Consider the following 6,257-nt stretch of genomic DNA (forward strand, 5'->3'; position numbering starts at 1 on the left):
ACAGTCTGGGCAACAGGATCTGTTCCTCTCCTTGCTGGTTGGAGGAAACCCCAGCAATGTTACGCTAAGAAGCTTAGCAGGATCCCCCAGCCTTCGCATGTTCCTGCTCTCTGGCTGGCGGGGGGGGGGGGGGGGGTAGGTGTCCAAATTTTGGGGAAAGGAGCTGCTGCTTGGTCCTCCCTGTTGCTCCCTGAATGCTGATCTCTGGTTCAGATATGACTACCGTTCCCATTTTGCTGGTGTGAAACCCAGGGCTCAGAGAGATTAAGGGAGCTGCCCAGGTTACACAGTGAGTGAGTGCAAAGTGGGACCCTCATCGAGGCCTTCTGGCCCCAGATCCTACGGTCTGTGCTGCGTAGGGGCAGGGATCTTGCCAAATGCTCTCTCCCCAAGAAGGCTGGCACTAGCCATTTTTAAGCAGGTTTTTCTTTTTTACAAAATTTACAAAAGTAATGCATGCTCATCATTTAAAAAATCAAACAATATAGAAATTCACAATATTGACAGTAAAAGTCCCTCATAATCCCAACTGTCCCTTTCCCGATAACTGCTACTAACCGTTTGGTATATGTACTTGTAGAGGCCCCCGTGGGTTTGCAAATCTATGCTATTGTACATTTTCTAAAATGGCATTAGGCTTTTCTGCAGTTTGGTCTCTTCCCTTAGTCATTCTTTTTTTTTTTTTTAAGATTTTATTTATTTATTCGACAGAGATAGAGACAGCCAGCGAGAGAGGGAACACAAGCAGGGGGAGTGGGAGAGGAAGAAGCAGTCTCTTAGAGGAAGAGCCTGATGTGGGGCTCGATCCCAGAACTCTGGGATCACGCCCTGAGCCAAAGGCAGACGCTTAACGACTGCGCCACCCAGGCGCCCCCTTAGTCATTCTTGGACAACTTTCCATACCTGTGGGTATTGCTCTCTAAAGTGGGGTCTCTTGTGATCCTTATTTATCTTGGAGGAAGGTGGACTCAGGGAAGGTAAGTTGTCCCAGGCACGCAGTCCACAAGGGACAGGATTGTCAGCCCGGCAGGATCTGGGGCGACCGGCGGGGAGCGGCCCACAGCTATGCCCGCCCACTCAACACTTTTCTCCCAGCAGCCTTGGCACCATCGTCAGAAGCTGGGAATTTTTAGGAATGGATTTTTGTGTCATTTGTAATAGATCAAAAATATCCCAGCAAGACAGATTGCCTGAACCTTTTGGGTGGTTTTCTGTGAGCTGATAAAGTCCTGTCAGTTGAAAATCAAGGCTCATCCCTCTTGTATGTCAGTGATTCCCCCCCACCTGCCGCCCCAGGAAGGCAGCTTTGGGTAGCCGCTCCTTTCAGGTGGGAGGTGGGGGAGGGAGGGTCAGCAGCGCAGACCTGCCCACGGAACAGCCTCCTGAAATAGTCGAACTTCTAACTGGAGGAGGCAGGGACCATTGGGATTCGACCAAAAGCATCCCTTCAACTCCTGCTTCTGGACGTGTGGTCCTGGCATCATCTGGGAGCTGGTTAGAAACGCAGGATCCTGGACTCCAATCCAGACCTGCTGAATCAGAGTCTGCATTGGAACAAAACCTCCACGGGGATTCCTGTGCAGAGCAAAGTATGAGTAGCAAGTCTTTGGCAGGATTCAGGAGCCTCAAAAGCCAGCCCGTGGCTCCTTTTCTAGACGTGTAGTGGATGGGCTCAGTCTTAGAAAGTTCCTACGTGCCAGGCAGCACTGCAAGTATTTTTGCTCAGATCACCTCATGTAATCCTCCCAAGGACGCTCTGAGACGGGGTACTGTTACTATCCTGAGACGCAGAGGAGTTACCTGACTGGCCCGAGGTCCCACGCTTGCAGGCAGGTGAGCAGAGAACTCCAAGGAGACCCCAGAGTTGTAACCACTACACCAGGCGGCTGCAGGAAGGGGGGAGACGGCTGCCACAGAGCTGTTCTGACAGGCAACTCCAGAGCAGCATTTCTAAGCACTTGCCAATATGTCTTGTTTTAGTCTTCCCCCCTCCCCGCCTTCTGCCTCCCCAAAGACAGATCACCTTAGAGAAGCAGAGAAAGCTCAGCATTAGCATGAATGCTGCCTTCACAGAGATGCGGAGACCAGGAAGCAAGAGCAGCACATTACATTTGCAAAACCCCTTATCATCCATTATCTCCTTTATCCTCCCAAGAACCAAGTGAGATGAAGCAGGTGTGATTATCTCCATCAGACAGATGGGAAAAGGAGGACAGGCACTCCGAGTGACTTGGCCAAGGTCACACGACGAAGCTAAGCTGAGCAGTTGGGCCTCCTGGTGGCATTTCCTTTCCCCAGGCTGCCCCCTTTTTCTAGAAGACTCCATCCCAGTCTCCCCATCCTGAAGGCAGCCCATATCTCCTCTCCATGCTTCCACAACTCTGTGGGGAAACCCGGTCCCCGATGGGGCCTCAGCCTCTCTCCCAAGCTGCCTCCTGCCTGAAGCAATTATAAATCACGGCATTTTCCCTTCATTCAGACCTGATGTTTAATTCATTGCTATTCTGGCTGCTTTACTGCAGAACATTTATTCAGTGGAATAGCTTTGTTTTGCCTCCCAAGCTTTATTCTGTTTAGAATGCCATTTCCATTGCAGAGGGGGCTCACTGTTAGCCAGCTTCTAGGACTCTCCCTCTCCAATTCCCCGGGAGTGGTCCATCTCTGTCTTCCGTGGGGACCCACCCTGGGGCCTCGAATGAGCTTCAGCTCCCGACAAGGAGTCCAGACTTTTCTGTCCTCGGTCCCAACACCTGACATTTTCCATTTTCGCCCCTTCCCTTCTCCCGGGCCACGTGGCCAGTGTCATGAGCTGCCCGGCTCCCTGTCCCCTGGCTCCCAAATGCCACAGCTGGGAAGCATAGCTCCCCTCCCGGTGTACTCCAGGTGGGTCTGCTCCTGCCCAGGACGCAGGAAGTTAGAGGGGCCAGCAGATGGTACGGCTGTCATGCCACACCCTTGGAACTTCTGCCTTATGCCATTAAGCCTTCTTCAACTACCCCAGTCTAGACAAATCTAGAACCTTGGACTCCTGTCCTTTGCTATGCTGCAGCCTTCCCTTTGGTGATAGATCCCCTGGCTGATAATTTCCATTGTCCTGGATATCAGCATATGCATAAAGTCAAGAGAAAAGGGCAAAGACTACTAAGTGTCTATATAATACCCATTTTCCCCCTCTTTTGCAGTAATGAAACCCCTAGCTGAGCACCAGACTTGAAAGCCAGCTACCAGATAACACTGTATTACCTGGCGTCCTTTGTAGCAATGAGATCTAAGTGGAAGTGTCGTATGGGACTTATGTGAAGCCTTCTTAAAAAAGGAGAAGGCACACTTTCTTAATCTCTTCTCTTTTACTGACTAGTTGAAACATGGCTGCAAAGGCTGGATCTCTGGCAGGTGTTTTTGGACCAGGAGGTGGAAGCCACATGTGAAGTATGGGGATGACGTAGATGGAAGGGGCTCAGGTCCCTGGCAGTGATGGTCTACCCTGTTGGTGTGGTCGGCTAATCTCTGAATTTCTCTTAGAATAGCAATAAGCTTCGGGGTTGTTTTAGCTACTTTAGGTTGTATCTTGCAGCACAGATAGTCGAATCGATTCCTAAGTACAAAGACAAAGCGATTTCTTTCCCTATTTCTTCATCTGCCTGATGGGAACGGCTCACCTGCCACCCCTACTGCCTGAACCAGTTTCGGATGCAACATTTATGGATGTGACACCTGAGAGGAATGCAGGACAGGAGAGATACCGTGGAGGGAAAAGGGGCCTGGGACACAGAATTAAGAACGATCACTGGACAGATGGGAAGACTGAGTTTCAGAGAGAATTAATCATTAGTCTGTGGTCAGAGACTCAAGCCAGCCCTCCACTACCATTTAGAGAGTGTTTGGAAAGCCTCAGGGAAAGCCTGACATGCTTTCCGGCCTGTCTGGGGGCTGGTCCTGCTTGTGGGCAAAGAGTTGGAGATCACCTGGGCAGAGCTCTGTTCCTTTCTTCTCTTGTGAGGTGCATTTCTTCATGAAGCACCAGACTTCTTACCGTCATAACAAAGCAGACGCAGGGGAAGGAATCAGTCCTCTTTGGGATGAAGCTGCTTGCTAGGAGATGAGCTGCTTCTCTGCCTGAGGCAGGGGGGAGGGCAGGTTCCGTTTTTCCATACCCAGCTCCCCAGTCTGTCCACACAGGGTGATGGTTAAGCACAGACTCGGAGAGCAGGCTTCTGGATTTGAATCCCGACTCTACCACTGACTGACTGTGTGACCTTAGCAAAATTGCTCAAGCTCCCCAAGCCTCAGATTCCCCACCTCTCCAAGAGATGACACTCTGTACCCACCTCATAAGGTTACCGTAAAGATTAAGTTACTAAGAACCTAGCGTTAGCTATCACCTTTGTTTTCCGTGGATTCGAGATTAAGGTCCTCATAGAAAATGTTGACATTGTGTTATCTTGCTCCTTTCCCACATTATCATGTAGTTCCTCAAAGACAGTGAGCTGCCGGCTTATCGGCCTTTGTTCCTGAGAACTTAGACCGGAACCTGGCGCGTGGTAGGTATGTCAACAAGAACTCGTCGAATGGAGCTGGGTGGAATGGGATTTTCCCTCATTCTTCAGATCACCACCCTCTCCCCACTGCTGCCCTCCCTCCTTCCTTCCCTCCCTCTGTCAGGCTCTCTCTTGTTCCCTCCACCATCTTTCTCTCTCTTTCTCTCTCTCTATGTCACACTTTTGGCTCTGTCTTTCTTTCAAACTCTTGCCCGGCCACCCATGCCCAGCACACACCACACTCTGCTCCCAGCTCAGCCCCCTGCTCAGCCCCCAGCCTCAGCCCCGAGGACGGATGCTCCAGCATCAGGACTGCATGCGACCTTTGCTGTCCCCACTCCCTTCCAGGCTCCTCACCCTTCCGATGAGGAGACGGAGGCTCGAAGAACCTGAGGAGGCTGTCTTGGCATTGCACAGCCAGTCTGTCCCGGAGCTAGGATTCCAACCCAGGCTTCTCAACTCTCGGCCGAAGGATCACGTTGCTCTGGCATTGCATCCTCTGAGGCTGACTGGTGGAAACATAGCAGGAGACCCTGGAATGTTTGGTGAATGAATGAATGAACAAATGAATTGTATCAGGAGGGAGAGTTGTTCCAACAACACCCTTCTTTCCTGGAGCCCCTCGTGACCTGCTGGGGTGGGGGGCAGACCCTTTGTGCTGAGGGGTCCCCAGAGGCGGTTCTGTCTGCTCTGGTCCCGTTGTCACAGCCAATCTACCTGGGACCCCTTCGCACTCATTCTCTCCCTGCACTGGCAGCTGTGTGCGTAGAGGTCATGTTCACTGTTCCTCCATGATCTTTAGAGCTCTGAGGCCATTCTCTGAGATTAAGTCTCTTCCTTGGGAGTCATGCCTGGGCCCTTGCCTCTGTGGCTCCCTGTCTACACAGAGCCCTGTGGCCGGCTGGAACAAAGTGACTCCTTTTTTTTTTTTTTGAAGATTTTATTTATTCATTCAACAGAGAGAGAGACAGCCAGCGAGAGTGGGAACACAAGCAGGGGGAGTGGGAGAGGAAGAAGCAGGCTCATAGCGGAGGAGCCTGATGTGGGGCTCGATCCCATAACGCCGGGATCACGCCCTGAGCCGAAGGCAGACGCTTAACGACTGAGCCACCCAGGCGCCCCGAACAAAGTGACTCCTGTTGCAGCCCTATAGCTTGTTGCTGGCTCTGCGCTCCCCCCCCCCCCGTTTTTGTTTTGTTCTTTTTTAAACTGCAGAAGGGGCCCACCATCCAGCTTCCTGTCCTCTCAAGGTAAGGGGAGATGTCTTGACCTGACATCCCCTCCCCCAAAGCCCAGCCCAGGGCTCTCCTGGCAGGCCCAGCCCCCCCCTCTGTCCTCCTCCCCTGCACCTCATCTGGGAGTTTCCAAATGCTACCTCGTACAGCAGTTTCTCCTTTAACTGTTCTTGTCTTAATTCCGTCCCCCGCAATTGGAGCCTGAATAATGAGTTATTTCACAGGAAGATTGATCTGGGTATTAGGGCATCCTTTAGTTTGCCATTACAACAGCCAATTTTGGTTACATGCTCAGCTGTGAAGGGGAGAGGGACAGCCTGCTGGAGCTTTCTGAAACATGGGGAGGGTGGGTGGGAGGAGGGGGTGCCCAGCCAAGGGGAGGGGCAGGGGGAGACCCAGGGGAGGGGTCTGGCTGGCTTTAGCCTGACTCTATTCTTGGAATATGATGCTGGGAAAGAAATCATAAGGACTGAAGAGGATATGA

This window comes from Ursus arctos, unplaced genomic scaffold (assembly GCF_023065955.2).
Source record: "Ursus arctos isolate Adak ecotype North America unplaced genomic scaffold, UrsArc2.0 scaffold_29, whole genome shotgun sequence".
Lineage (NCBI taxonomy): Eukaryota > Metazoa > Chordata > Mammalia > Carnivora > Ursidae > Ursus > Ursus arctos.